The 16,322-nt window shown below is 34.8% G+C and overlaps 1 pseudogene; it reads right to left on the reverse strand.

The window, feature by feature from the left end:
- Nucleotides 1–11,316: 11,316 nt before the first annotated feature.
- LOC118918288 (U1 spliceosomal RNA) lies at nt 11,317–11,471 on the reverse strand (annotated as a pseudogene).
- Nucleotides 11,472–16,322: the final 4,851 nt, after the last annotated feature.

The raw sequence follows: 16,322 nt of genomic DNA on the forward strand, positions 1-16,322 counted from the left end.
TCCCCACTGTATATCCATGGCTCCTTTATCATATATTAATTGACCATATATGGTTGGGTTTATATCAGGCCTCTCTAGTCTGTTCCATTGGTCTATGGGTATGTTCTTGTGCCAGTACCAAAGTGTCTTGATTATTGTGGCTTTATAGTAGAGCTTGAAGTTGGGGAGCATAATCCCCATGCCTTTTTCTTCCTTCTCAGGATTGCTTTGGCTATTCAGGGTCTTCTGTGGTTCTATATGAATTATAGAACTATTTTCTCTAGTTTGTTAAAGAGTGCTTCTGTATTTGCATTGAGTCTGTAGATTGCTATAGGCAGGATGGCCATTTTGACAATATTAATTCTTCCTATCCATGAGCATGGGATGTGTTTCCATTTATTGGTATCTTCTTTAATTTCTCTCATGAGTGTCTTGTAGTGTTCAGAGTATAGGTCATTCACTTCCTTGGTTTGGCTTATTCCTAGGTATTTTATTCTTTTTGATGCAATTGTGAATGAAATTGTTCTCCTCATTTATCTCTCTGTTAGTTCATTGTTAGTGTATAGGAATGCCACAGTTTTCTGTGTATTAATTTTTGTATCCTGCAACTTTGCTGAATTCAGATATTAGATCTAGTAGTTTTGGAGTGGATTCTTCAGGGTTTTTATGTATGATATCATGTCATCTGCAAACAGGGATAGTTTAACATCTTCCTTGGCACTCTGGACACCTTTTATTTCTTTGTGTTGTCTGATTGCTGCGGCTAAGACCTCCAGCACTATGTTGAACAGAAGTGGGGAAAGTGGGCATCCCTGTCTTGTTCCCGATCTTAAAGGAAAAGCTTTCAGCGTCTCGCTGTTCAGTATGATGTTGACTGTGGGTTTGTCACATATGGCCTTTATTATGTTGAGGTCTTTGCCCTCTATACCCATTTTGTTGAGAATTTTTATCATGCATTGATGTTGAATTTTGTCAAATGCTTTTTCAGTGTCTATGGAGATGATCATGTGATTTTTGCCCTTCTTTTTGTTTATGTGGTGGATGATGTTGATGAATTTTCAAATGTTGTACCATCCTTGCATCCCTTAGATGAATCCCACTTGGTCTTGGTGTATGATCCTCTTGATGTATTTTTGAGTTCGGTTTGCTAATGTTTTTTTGAGTATTTTTGCATCAATGTTCATCAGGGACATTGGTCTGTAATTTTATGTTTTGGTGGGGTCTTTGCCTGGTTTTGGTATTGGGGTGATGTTGGCTTCATAAAATGAGTTTGGGAGTATTCCCTCCAATTCTATTTTTTGGAAAACTTTAAGGAGAATGGGTATTATGTCTTCTCTGCATGTCTGATAAGATTCCACGGTAAAACCATCTAGCCTGAGAGTTTTGCTCTTGGGTAGTTTCTTGAGTACCACTTCAATTTCATTGCTGGTAATTAGTGTGTTTAGATTTTCTGTTTCTTCCTTGGTCAGTCTTGGAAAGTTGTATTTTTCTAAGAAGTTGTCCATTTCTTCTAGGTTTTCCAGTTTGTTAGCATATAGGTTTTCATAGTATTCTCTCATAATTCTTTGTTTTTCTGTGGGGTCCGTTGTGATTTTTCTTTTCTCATTTCTGATTCTGTTGATGTGTGTTGATTCTCTTTTTCTCTTAATAAGTCTGGCTAGAGGCTTATCTATTTTGTTTATTTTCTCAAAGAACCAGTTCTTGCTTTCATGGATTTTTTTCTATTGTTTTATTCTTCTCAATTTTATTTATTTCTTCTCTGATCTTTATTATATCCCTCCTTCTGCTGACTTTAGGCCTCATTTGTTCTTCTTTTTCTAATTTGGTAATTGTGACTTTAGACTATTCATTTGTGATTGTTCTTCATTCTTTAAACATGCCTGGATTGCTATATACTTTCCTCTTAAAACTGCTTTTGTTGCATCTCACAGAAGTTGGGGCTTTGTGTTGTTGTTGTCATTTGTTTCCATATATTGCTGATGTCTATTTTAATTTGGTCATTGATCCATTGATTATTTAGGAGCATGTTGTTAAGCCTCCATGTGTTTGTGAGCCTTTTTGCATTCTTTGTACAATTTATTTCTAATTTTATACCTTTGTGGTCTGAGAAGTTGGTTCATAGAATTTCAATCTCTTTGAATTTACTGAGGCTCTTTTTGTAGCCTAGTATGTGGTCTATTCTGGAGAATGTTCCATGTGCACTTGAGAAGAATGTGTATTCTGCTGCTTTTGGGGGTAGAGTTCTATAGATGTCTATTAGGTCCCTCTGTTCTCGTGTGTTGTTCAGTGCCTCTGTGTCCTTACTTATTTTCTGTCTGGTGGATCTGTCCTTTGGAGTGAATGGTGTGTTGAAGTCTCCTAGAATGAATGCATTGCATTCTATTTTCTCCTTTAGTTCTGTTAGTATTTGTTTCACATATGCTGGTGCTCTTGTGTTGGGTGCATATATATTTAGAATGGTTATATCCTCTTGTTGGACCCAGCCCTTTATCATTACATAATATCCTTCTTTATCTCTTGTTACTTTCTTTGTTTTGAAGTCTATTTCGTCTGATACTAGTATTGCAACAACTGCTTTTTTCTCCCTATTGTTTGCATGAAATATCTTTTTCCATCCCTTGACTTTTAGTCTGTGCATGTCTTTGGGTTTGAGGTGAGTCTCTTGTAAGCAGCATATAGATGGGTCTTGTTTTTTTATCCATTCAGTGACTCTATGTCTTTTGATTGGTGCATTCAGTCCATTTATATTTAGGGTGATTATCAAAGGTATGTGTATTTATTGCCATTGCAGGCTTTAGATTCGTGGTTACCAAAGGTTCAAGGTTAATTTCCTTACTATCTAAGAGTCTAACTAAACTCACTTAGTATGCTATTACAAGCACAATCTAAAGGTTCTTTTCTGTTTATCTTCCTTTTTCTTTCTCTGCCATTCTTTATGTATTAGGTATCAAATTCTGTACTGTTTGTCTATCTCTTGATTGACTTTGGGGATAGTTAATTTAATTTTGCATTTGCTTATTAATTAGCTGTTCTACTTTCTTTACTGTGGTTTTATTACCTCTGGTGACAGCTATTCAACCTTAGGAACACTTCCATCTGTAGCAGTCCCTCCAAAAAAGACTGTAGAGATGGTTGGTGGGAGGTAAATTCTCTCAGCTTTTGCTTATCTGGAAATTCGTTAATTCCTTCTTGAAATTTAAATGATAATCTTGCTGGATAAAGTAATCTTGTTTTGAGGCCCTTCTGATTTATTGTGTTAAATACATCATGCCCCTTGCCTCTGGCCTGTAAGGTTTCTGCTGAGAAGTCTGATGATAGCCTGATGGGCTTTCCTTTGTATGTGATCTTATTTCTCTCTCTGGCTGCTTTTAGTAGTCTGTCATTATCCTTGATCTTTGCCATTTTTATTACTGTAAGTCTTGGTGTTGTCTTCCTTGGGTCCATTGTGTTGGGAGATCTGTGCATCTCCATGGCCTGAGAGACTATTTCCTTCCCCAGATTGGGGAAGTTTTCAACAATTACCTCCTCAAAGACACTTTGTATCCCTTTTTCTCTCTCTTCTTCTTCTGGTATCCCTATAATGCAGATATTGTTCTGTTTGGATTGATCACACAGTTCTCTCAATATTCTTTCATTCTTCGAGATCCTTTTTTCTCTCTGTGCCTCAGCTTCTTTGTATTCCTCTTCTCTAGTTTCTATTTCATTTATAATCTCCTCCACCGAATCTAATCTGCTTTTAATACCCTGCATTGTGCTCTTTAGCGATTGAATCTGCAACCGGAATTCATTCCTGAATTCTTGAATATCTTTCTGTACCTCCCTGAGCATGTTAATGATTTTTAGTTTGAACTCCCTTTCAGGAAGAGTCATGAGGTCCATGTCGTCTTTCTCAGGAGTTATATTAATTTTACTTTGAACCAGCTTCCTTTGGCGTTTCATATTTGTATATGATGCCCTCTAGTGTCCCAAAGCTTTACTCTCTGGAGCTGTTCAGCCCCTGAAATGATGTCAAGGGTCGCAGGGGAGTGGTATTGGTTGCTGGGGGGAGGAAAGAGTTGTTTCCTGCTTCCTAGCTGCTATGCCTGTCTCCACTGTCTGAACCAGTGGGCCAAGCACACAGGTATAAGCCTCTATGCTTTGTGTTTGTAGTTGCTGTGGACAGGTCTTCCTTCTGGCTGGCCTAATGCTAGGGTAGGGTTTGCCAGTTTGTGAGCCAGTTGGGGCTGGCTGGGAGAAAGGCGCAGTAGGGTGCATATCATGGAGGGGGTTCTTGGAGCTGTGTAGCCAGCCAGGGAGCTGGAGCACCTGGAAATCATGAAAGCTCCTAACCTGCTCATCAGAGTACACCTGGACAGTTTTGTCTACCTGTCTTTTCTCCTGTGCAGTAAGCTCTGTGCAATGCTTATCCCTTTAGCAGCCCTCTTGCTAAGGGCTTCCTTGTTAGGAAGTCTCTTAGACTGCCCACCTTTCTTTTGTTCCAGAGCAGCTGGATATGCATCCCTGCTTTCCACAAGCAGCTGGGATTCCAGTCTCCCCAGGAACTCTGCCTGTCCTAGCTTTCCAATCCCTTAATCATGGGAGTACCAAGAAAGCACCATGACATTAGGTTTGTGCTCCCAGAGCAGATCTCTGGAGTTAGGTATTCAGCAGTCCCAGGCCTCCACTCCCTCCCCACTCCGTTTCTCTTCCTCCTGCCTGTGAGGTGGGGTGGGGGAAGGGCTTGGGTCCCACCAGGCCACAGCTTCAGTACGTTACCCTGTTCTGTGAGGTCTGCTCTTCTCTCCAGGTGTATGCAGTCTGGCGCAGTCCTCTTTCCTGTTACTCTTTCAGGATTAGTTGTATTAATTATATTTTCATATTATATGTGGTTTTAGGAGGAAGCCTCTTTCTCACCTCTCACGCTGCCATCTTTAATCCTCAGAAGGATTCCATCTTGAAACCCAATTAGCTAAAACGTAAGAGAGTAACTCAGCCCACCTTGGAAGCCAAGCAGGCATACTTGAGTGATATGCTCCCAGACCAGCAAGCTGCTATCCTGGGAGTAAATCAGAGCAGTAAAAGTCTTGTAAATAACCAAGAAGACTAACAAGAAACTTAGTGTTTCTTCAAAGGTATTTGAGACCACTTAGCAGGTGTACTTCCCTAGCACTTTGTCTCTCAACTGCTTATAAAACCCCTAGACACTGCACCACCCTGGGGCTCTCTTCTCCCCTTCTGGCTTGAGCCAGGAACTCTGTCTTTTCACTTTCTCTCTAAATAAAAGCCTCTGCCATGCTCCCCTACCTTGACTGTTGTGATGTTCATTCTTCGGCTTGTGAACAAGAACCCCGGCATCAATCAGAAAGTGAAAGGGCAACCTACAGAATGGGAGAAAATATATGTAAATCGTATATTAATAAGGGAATATTAATATAATTATAAAGGATAATTAATAAAGGAATATTAATTAACATTCAGAATTCATAAAGGAATACTACCATTCAATGAAAAACAAACCAGTTCAAACACAGACAAAAGATTGAACAGATATTTCCCCAAAGAAGATACATCAGTGATAATAAGCACATGAAAAGATGCTCTCCTTCATTAGTCATTAAGGAAATACAAATCAAAGCCTTAATGAGATACCACTTCACATCCACTAGAATGGTTTTAATTTAAAAAATGGAAAATAACAAGTGTGGTAATAATGTGGAGAAATTGGAACACCTCTGAAAAACTGGTGGGAATATAAAATGGTGCAGCTGCTGTGGCAGTTTTTCAAAAAACTAAACATATGATTACAATGTGATCCAGAAATTCCACTTCCACTTCAGTTCACCCCAAAGAATTGAACACAGGTACTTGAGCAGATATTTCTGCACCCAGGTTCACAGTGGCATTATTGAAAATAGCCAAAAGGTGGAATTAAAGCAAGTGTTCATCAACATATGAATGGTAAACAAAAGTGATGTGTACATACAAGGGAATATTATTCAACCATAAAAAGGAAATCAAAATTTTATATATTCTGTACATGAATGGATAATGAAAACATTATACTAAGTGAAATAATCCATAAACAAAGTAATTCAGAACATAAATAATCCAGACACAAAAATATTGTATGATTCCAGTTATTCTAGGTACCTAGAATAAGCAAATTCATACAAATGTAAAGTAGAACAGAGGTTTCCAAGGGATAGGTGAAAGAACAGGAAATTATTTAATAGGTACAGAATTTATGTATGTGATGATGAATATGGTTTGGATGTAGATAGTGGTGATGGTTACACAATGTCCTGAAAGTATCTGCTGCAGTTCAATTGTATATTTGCAAACAACTAAAATGGTAAATACTGTGTTATGTATATTTTACCACAATAAAAAGAAATCTGGGGAAACTTGTAGGCTGCACACTTAGGAATGGTGTCTGAGGCTTGAGCCCTCACTAGTCCTACTTCCAGGAAAATGTTAAAGAAGGTTACTATTTCTATGAAGCCAACCATAAGTAATGTAAATCTGCCTCTGGTGCAGTGTCATATTTACCTTTAGTTCACTTTCTATACAAGTTTATGGCTGGAGCACTTAAAAGGACAGAGATTTGGTGCTTTATTAGCATATAGGGCAGTGTATTTGGACTGTTTTGTATCTATGTACTTATAGATACTTGTATATTTTTTTGAAAACCTATATCTAACATCATACTTAATGGTGAAAGGCTGGATACTTTCCTTCAAAGATTGGGAGCAAGGAAAACGTGTCTGCTCTCACCACTCTTATTCTACACATTAGCAGAAGCTCTAGCTACTACACTAAGGCAAGGAAACAAAATATAAGGTAATAAAACTGAATTGAAAGAAAAAAAGAAATACAACAGTCTCTACTTGTGGACAATATGATTGTCTACATAGGATGTCTACATTAATGATTGTCTACATTAGTTCAGTAATGTCATTGGATAGAAAACCAAAATGTAAAAAGCATTTGCATTTGTGTATACTGGTAACAAACAAGTGGAAAGCAAAAAAAAATGCAATAGCATTTACAGTTGGTCCAAAGGTAATAAAAAAATTCAGTAAAAAGCTAATAAAACATGTATGAAATCTGTGTAATAAAGTTATAAACCAGTGATGAGAGAAATCAAAGAAGACCAAAATTAATGGAGAGACATAACATGCTCATGAAAGATTCAACATAGTAAAGATATCAGTTCTCCACAAATCCATGGATAGGTTTAATACAATTACTATGAAAATTTCATCAAGTTTTTAAAATAGAATTATACAAGCTTTGATTATTTTTATCTTTGTATGGAAAAGCACAAGAATTAGAATATCAAAAATTTTTTGAAAAAAACTTGAGTGGGAGGAATCCTTCTTCCCAATGTTAAGGCATGCAATATGGCTAAGTAAGTAAGACAGCATGGTGCTGGCAGAGGAGCAGGCCCGCCAATCATTGAAACAGAATAGAGAACCCAGAAATAGACCCACATGAAACATGCCCTATTAACTTTTAAAATAAACTTCTAATTTTGAAAGTTTTGGATTTTCAGAATTACTGCAGATAATACAGAAGAGTCCCATATCCTCCACACTCAGTTTTCTTCATTAATATCTTACATTCTTACAACCAATATTGATACATTATTATAAATAAAGTCCATATTTTATTTAGATTTCCTAATTTTTCCCCATTTTTTTACATTCCAAGATTCCATTCAGGAACCACATAACATTTGTAGTCATGTCTGTTTAGACTTATTTTGGTTGTGATAGTTTTCAGACTTTGTTTTTTTTAAAACCTTGTTAGTTTTGAGGATTACTTGCCCAACATTTTGTAGAAAACCGTTTAATTGAGATTTGTTTGATGTTTTTCTTATGACTGGGGTAATGTGTTTTAATAGGTAGACCAAAGGAGTAAATTATCATTCTGATCCTTCATGTCAAGGGCACTTACTACCAATATGACTTATCATTGTTGATGATAAACCTCAGTCACTTGACTTAAGATTGTGTTTGTCATATTTTCCCATCAAAACATTACTCTTTTATCCTCTCTTTCCATTTTGTAGTCTTTGGAAGAAAGTCACCATAAGCAAACCACAATTAAGAAGAGGGGAGTTACGTTCCATCTCCTGAGTTAGATTCCATCAGCAGGATAGCTACAAAGTGTATTTGGAATTCTGCACTAGAGATTTGTCTATTTTCCCCATTTGTTTATTTAGTCAATCATTCACTTATATCAGTATGATCCAATGGATATTTATTTTATGCTTTCAGTTATAATTCAATTCTATGTTACTTACTCGATTGTTTAAATTGTTCCAGTTTTGGCCATTGGAGCTCTTTCTGTTGGTTTCTGTACCTCTTTGACATGCTCCCAATCATTATGGGGTTTTTTTGTGTTTTTTTTTTTTTTTTTTGTGTGTGTGTGTGTGTGTGTGTTTGTTTTTGTTTAGCACTTTCTTACTTTCTGATACTAAAAATTATCTGGCTCATCTTCTACATTTCCCACCCTAGCCCAAGAATCAGCAATTTCTCCAAGGATCCCAGTTCTTTTTATTGGGGAATAATAATAGAAACCAAGATCAAGTCACTGAAGTGCTTGCTGTTACTGAAGTGTCATTGTTCCAGGCCCTCCTAACTGACAGAGCAAGGAAATATATTGTGACACTAACCCGTGTTTATTCAAGTCTGTGACTATACACATAGCCATCTGTAGCTACATTACATTAAACATATGCCCATACTATCATTAACCCTAATCTATTACCACATGGATCATTATAGGTTCCTCCCCTTGCTTACTTTTAACCTCCCACTTCAGCAGTGTGAATCTGACTCCCCCCAGCAGCCATCCATTTATTTAATTGTTCAGTTCCAGTATATGTAGTGTTAAACGAATATCCATACAATTCCTTTTGCCTTAGTCTTACAGACTCTGCTCATTTCCAAAGTTACTTATTTCCCTTCCCCTTGATACATTTTTTCAGCTTTATTGTATAACTGACAAAATTATACAATTGAGAAAAATAAAGGTTGTATATATTTAAGGCATCAATTTAATGTTTTGATATATGTACACATTGTAAAATGCTCACACAATGAAGCTAATTAACATCCATCACTTCTACATAGTTACCATTTTCTTTCCTTTCTCCCCTGCCTCCTTCCTTTCTTCCTTCCTTTCATTTCTTTTTTCTTTTTTGGTTAAGAATGCTTAAGTTTAGCAATTTCAAGTGTACAGTACAGTATTGTTAACTGTAGTCACCATGCTCTTTAGTAGATCTCTGGAACTTATTCATCTTGCATACCTGAAACTTTGTACTCTTTTACTAACATCTCCCCATTTCTCCCTGCCTCCAACTACTTGAAAACACCATTCTACTCTCTACTTCTATGAGTTTGACGTATTTTAGATTCCACATGTACAGGATGTCATGCAGTAATTGTCTTTCTATATCTGGCTTATTTCATTTAGCATATGTCCTCCAGATTCATCTACATTGTTGCAAGTGGCAAGATATATATATGAATGGATAAATAAAATACAATCACATTTTCTGGATGTGATCGATGTGCATTTAGGGTGATTCCATATCTTGGCTATTGTGAATAATGCTGTAATAAACATGGGAGTGCAGGTATCCTTTCTTTGTGTATATACATCTATCCAGAAGTGGGTTTCAAGTGCAAACAATACTTCTATTTTTAATTTTGTGAGCAACCTCCATACTGTTGTCAATAGTGATTCTATCAATTTACATTCCCACGAACAGAGTTCAAGGGTCCCCTTTCCTCCACACCCTCACCAACACTCATCTTTTGCCTTTTTGGTAATAGCCACCCTCACAGGTGTGAGGCAATAGCTCATGGTGGTTTTGATTTGTGTTTTTGTGATGAAGAGTTGAGCAGCTTTCATAAACCTGTTGTCAATTTGTATGTCTTATTTTGAGAAATGTCTATTCATGACCTTTGCCCATATTTTAACTGGACTAATTGTTTTGGTTAGTGTGGTTGGTCGGTTTGGGGGGTTTCATTTTGTGTTGTGTTGTTTTTTCTTTTTTGCTCTTGAGTTGTATGATTTCCTGGCATATTTTGGATATTAATCCCTTATCAGTTATATGACTTGAAAATACGTTCTCTCATTCCATATGTTGCCTTTTCACCTTGTTGGTTGTTTCCTTTGCTGTGCAGAAGCTTTTTAATTTTTTAATCGATCCTACTTGCTTATTTGTGCTTTTATTGCCTGTATTTTTGGTGTCATATCACAAAAATCATCACCAATACCAACATTAGGAAGTTTTGTCTTTAGGTTTTCTTCAAATAGTTTTTTGTATCACCTCTTATGTTTAAGTCATTAATCTACTTAGTTAATTTTTTAATATGGTATAAGATAAAGGTCCAATTTCATTCTTCTACATGTGGATATTCAGTTTCCCAACACCATTTATTGAAGAGACTATCATTTCTCCATTTTGTGTGCTTGTACTCATATTGAATATTAGTTGACAGTAAATGTATTGGTTTATTTCTGATCTCTCTATGTTCCATTGGTCTATATGTGTGTCTTTACACCAATACCAAACTGTATTTGTTGCTGTAGCTTTGTAATATATTTTGAGATGTGATGTGTCCATATGGATTTTAGGAATTTTTTCTGTAAAGAGTACCATTGGGATTTTGATAAGATTGCATTGAACCTGTAGATCACTTTGGGTAGTACAGACATTTTAACAGTATTAATTTTTCCAATCCAAAAGGACAAACATTCCAATAGGATATTTTTTCCATTTATCTGTAATTCTTTAATTTCCTTCATTAGTGTTTTATAATTTTCAATGAACAAGTCTTTTATCTTCAGTTGTTTATTCCTCAGTGTTTTATTCTTTTTGTTGCCATTGTAAACAGTATTTTCTTAATTTTCTTTCTAGATAGTTCATTTTTAGTGTATAGAAAGACCACTGATTTTTGTATGTTGATTTTCATCCTGTAACTTGAATGAATTTGTTTATTAGTTCTACAGAATTTTTGTTGAGTCTTTAAGGTTTTCTGTATATATATGGTCTTACCATCTTAGAATAGAGATAATACAAGTTCTTTCTTTCCAGTTTGGATGTCTTTTATTTCTTTTTTTTTGTCAAACTGCTCTGTCTGGGACTTCCAGTACTATGCTGAAGAGAAATGGCAAAAGTAGGCATCCTTGCCTTATGCCAGATCTTAGAGAAAAACATCTTAGCTTGATTATGTTAGCTATGTACTTTTTATAGATGATTTTACTGTGTTAGGGTAAGTTTCTTCTATTCCTCTTTTGTTGAGAGTTTTTAAAAGAATGGACATTGCATTTTTTTTTAATTAGGGGAAAGCATGAACGCAGTCCCCTACTACTAGAAATGATGCAGCCGAGTTTCCCACGTGGGGAAATTGCAGGGGTCGGCACATCCAGTGGATTAACCGCACCATGGGAAAACCACCTTCGTGATCATGGTATTTCTCCTGCCAGGTAAGCATACATTGCATTTTATTACATGATTTTTTTTCTGCATCAATTGGGATGCTAATGTGGTTTATGTATTTCATTCTGTTAATGTGTTGTATCACATTGGCTTGTTTGTGTATACTGAATTATCCTTGCATACCAGAGATAAATCCCACTTGGTCATGGTGTATAATCCTGTTAGTGTGCTTCTGAACTTATTTGAATAGAATTTTATTATGGACTTTTGTATCAATGTTCATTATGGATATTGCTTGTTATTTCTTTTCATATGGTATCTTTATCTGGTTTTGGTATCAAGGTGAAGGCCTTATAAAGTGAGTTTGGAAGTATTTTCTCTTTTCTTTTTGGAAGAGTTTAAGAAGGATTGGTATTAATTCTTTGAATGCTTGGTTGAATGCACCCATGAAGCCATCTGGTCCGGGAATTTTCTATTTTGGGAGTTTTTGATCACTGATTTTTTATTGGTCTATTCAGTCTTTCCATTTCTTACGATCCAACCTTGGTATATTGTATCTTTCCAGGAATTTACCCATTTCTTCTAGGTTATCCAGTTTGTTGGTATATAGTTGTCAGTAATAGTTCCTTATAATTCTTTTTACTTCTGAACTGTCTATTATAACGTTTCCTCTTTTATCTCTCGTTTTGAGTCTTCTCTCTTTTTCTCTTAGCTTGTCTAGCTAGGTGTTTGTTGGTTTTATCTTTTCATAAAACCAACTCTTATTTTGTTGGCTTTTTCTATTCTCTTGATTTATTTTGGCTCTACTCTGTACTATTGTCTTCCTCCTGCTGACTTTGAGCTTACTTTGCTGTTCTTTTTCTAGTCACTTAAGGTATAAAGGTAGATGTTTGAGATCTTTCTTCTTTTTTTAATGTAGGTGTTTATCACTATAAACTTCCCTCTTAGTACTTCTTTGTTGCATCCCACAAGGTTTGGTATGGTGTGTATTTATGTTCATTTCTCTTGAGATATTTTTAAATCCCCTTTTGATTTTTCTCTTTTACTCAGTAATTGTTCAAGAGTGTATTTAGTTTAAATGGAATATTGTTAACTTCCCATTTTCTTACTGTTATTGAATTCCAGTTCCATTCCATTGTGGTTAGAAAAGGTACTTGGCAAGATTTTAATCTTGAATTTGTTGAGACTGCTTTTGTGACCCAGCATGTGATCTATTCTGGATAATGTTCCATGTGTGTTTAAGAAGAATATGTATTTCTGCTATTGGATGGAAAGTTTGTATATGTCTGGTCTGTATAAAAAGTTATTTATAGGTCCATTTTGTCTACCATATTGTTCAGATCACTATTTCTTTATTGATTCTTTTGACTGAATGTTCTATCCATTATTGAAGTGGGGCATTGAAGTCTTCTACTCTTATTGTATTGTTAATTTCCCCCTTCAATATATCAATATTTGTTATATATAATTAGGTGCTCTGATGTAGAGTGCATATACATTTAAAATTGTTATAATTTCCTCTTAAATTGACCTTATCATTATATAATGATCTTCTTTCTGTCAAGAGACAGTTTTTTATTTAAAGTCTATTTTATCTGATATAAGTATAGACACCCCTGCTTTCTCTTGATTACCATTTTCATGGGATATCTTTTTCTATCCCTTCACTTTCAATTTATATGTGTCTTCATATCTAAAGTTAATTTCTTATAGGCAGCATATAACTGGATCTTGGTTTTTTTATCCACTTAGCCACTTTATATCTTCTGATTGAAAAATTTAATGCATTTACATTTAAATAATTGTTGATGGGGAAGGAAATACTATTGCCATTTAAAAAATTGTTTTCTGTTTATCTTGTAGTTCATTTGTCCCTCTTCTCTCTTGCTGTCTTTTCTTGTGTTTTCTTGGTTTTTTGTTTTGTTTGTTTATCTGATACTTTTTTTTCTTTTGGGTAGTTTCTGTAGGTATTTCCTTTGTGGTCATCATCAGGCTTACACAAAATATCTCATAATTATAATAGTCTTTTTAAAGCTGATACAACCTCACTTGCATACAAAAAGTCTACACTTTTACTTTTTCACCCACACAATTATTAATATCACAATTTACATCTATTTATATTGTGTATCCATTAACATAAACTTACAGTTTTAATACTTTTAACTTTTAGATTAGAATTAAAAGAAATTTAGCCACCACCATTACAGTAATACAGTAATATTAATCTGCATTGTCTAAATATTTACCTTTACCATGTTTCATACTTTCTTATGCTATTGTGTTGCTGTTTAGCCACTTTAACTTGGAGGACTGTCTATCATTTCTTGTAAGGTAAGTCTATTGGTGATGAACTCTCTCAGCTTTTGTTTGAGAAAATCTTTCTCCAAGTTTTTGTTTGAAGAAATTTGTTTATTTTTATTGAGGTATAATTGATATGCATCATATTTATTCAGGTTTACAACATGATTTGGTATTTGCATATATTTTGAAGTGATCATCATGATAAGCCTAGTTAACATCTGTCAACACACGTAGTTACAAATTTTTTTCTTGTGATGAAAACTTTTAAGATCTATTTTGTTAGCAACTTTTGAATATGCAATATTAACTGTAGTCACCATGCTGTACATTACACCTCATGACTTATTTATTTTATAACTGGAAATTTTTGTACCTTCTGACCACCTTCACCCATTTTGCCCACACCCCACTTCCACCTCTGACAACCACCAATCTGTTCTCTGTACCTAGAGCTTGGTTTTTGGGAGTTTTGTTTGTTTATATAGATTCCACATAGAAGTGAGATCAGAAGTGCTATTTATCTTTCTCTGTCTGACTTATTTCACTTAGCATAATGCCCTCATATTGTCACAAATTCTCCTTCATTTTTTAGGGACAGTTTTTCCAGATATAGTAGTCTTGGTTGGTTGGCAGTTTTCTTTCCTTTCAGTACTTTGAATATATCATGCCACTCCTTCAGATATACAAGGTTTCTGTTTAAAAATCCTCTGAGAGTCTTATGGGAGTCAAAATTCTCTGTCTTTAAATTCTGCAATTTGATTATAATGTGTCTTGGTGTGTGCTTCTTTGAGGTCACCTTATTTTGTGTTCCTTGTTATTTTCCCACTTCAATTTCACTGATTTTTGCCCTAGTTTTTATTATTTCTTTTTCTTTTGCATGCTTTAAGATAATATAATTTTTCTGTCTCTATTTCCAAAGGTGGACGTTTAGGTTATTTATTTTAGCCCCATCTAATATTTCTCTAAGAACTACTTTAGCATCATCTTTCAAATTTTCATTAGTTCAAAATATTTTTTATTTCTCTTGAGACTTCTTTTTTGACTTGTGTAATTTTGAAGCATATTATTTAATCTCCAAAACTGACAATACTTTTCAGCTCTCTTTTATTGATTTGCATTTTAATTCTTATTGAGATTTCAGAATATACGTTGTGTGACTTGTATTCTTTAAAATTTTAAGGTGTATTTTTTTAGCCAATAATGTGGTTTGCCTTGATGGGTGTCCCATATGAGATTGAGAAGGATGCATATTCTCCTATTGCTGGATGGAGTATTCTCTAAATGTCAAGTACAAAGAGTAAATTGCTAAGGCTGTTCAGGTCAGCTATATCCTTACCATTGTGCCTGCTTGTTCTATCAGTTACTAATAGAAATGTTTGAAGTTTCCAAGTATAATAGTGGACTGGTCTATTTCTTTTTTCCATTCCATCAGTTTTTGCCTCAAAAAAAGATTATTTTGATACTTTTGTTAGATACATAAATATTTAGGATTGCTATGTTTTATTGGAAAGATGGCCCCTTCTTTTTTATGTACTGGCGCTTTTTATCTCTAATAACTTCCCTTTTTCTGTAGTCTCCTGTGTCTGAAATTAAATTAGCTATTCTAGCTTTCTTTTGATTAGTATTAGGATAATGTATCTTCTTTCACCCCTTAATTTTTAACCTACAAGAGTCTTTATAATTAAAGTGGGTTTCTGGTAGACAATGTATAGTTGGGCTTTGTTCTTTAAATCTACTTTGACAATCTCTTTTAATTAGTATATTTAGACCATTCACATTTAAGGTGATTATTGATGTTTTTGGATTAATTTCATCCCTATTTGTAACTATTTTTTACTCATTACTAGAGGGTCATTTTTCAACCTTCTCTGGGTCTAATTGAGCAGTTTATGTGATTCTACTTTATGTCCTTTTGTATACAGCTATTATAATTCTTTTAAAAGTTAAGTGTTTTTCCTAAAGTTTACAATATACACTTTTAACTAATTTAAGTCTACCTTAAAAGAACACTAGTCTGCTACACATTTAGCTCAGATAACTTATAACAGAGTATTCTCAGTTCCTCCCTTCTCTTGTGACATTGCCATCCTTCATGTTATTTATTCGTATAATTATCCAATACATTTTACTGATACAATATTTTAAATAGATGCATTTTAGATTAATGAAGAACAAGAAAAATAAGAGATTTTATTTTGTATTAATTCCTTCTCTGACTTTTTCTTTATGTAGATCCAGATTTCTGGATCTACACACAAATGCACACACACAAAAATGAAAAGGAAAGATTTCTATCAAATAACCATTGGTATATTTTATTAAAGTCAGAAAAGTCAAGTAGTTAGGTAGAAGCTGACTTCTCATCTCTTCCATCTGTTGCATGCAGCACTGTTACTTTTTGGAAAACTTAACCCCCAGCATAAACATCTCACGGGTTGTCTGGTTCCTGTCTTTAAGGAAAATTAATAGATCAAAAATGTTAAGAGAATTTTTAGATTTACATAAAAATTGAACAGAAAATACAGAGAGTTTCCATATACCTCTTCCTCCTTCCCACTCCTCTGCCTCCACACACATACAATTTCCCCTATTATTAACATCT

Source organism: Manis pentadactyla, chromosome 3, assembly GCF_030020395.1.
Source record: "Manis pentadactyla isolate mManPen7 chromosome 3, mManPen7.hap1, whole genome shotgun sequence".
Classification (NCBI taxonomy): Eukaryota; Metazoa; Chordata; class Mammalia; order Pholidota; family Manidae; genus Manis; species Manis pentadactyla.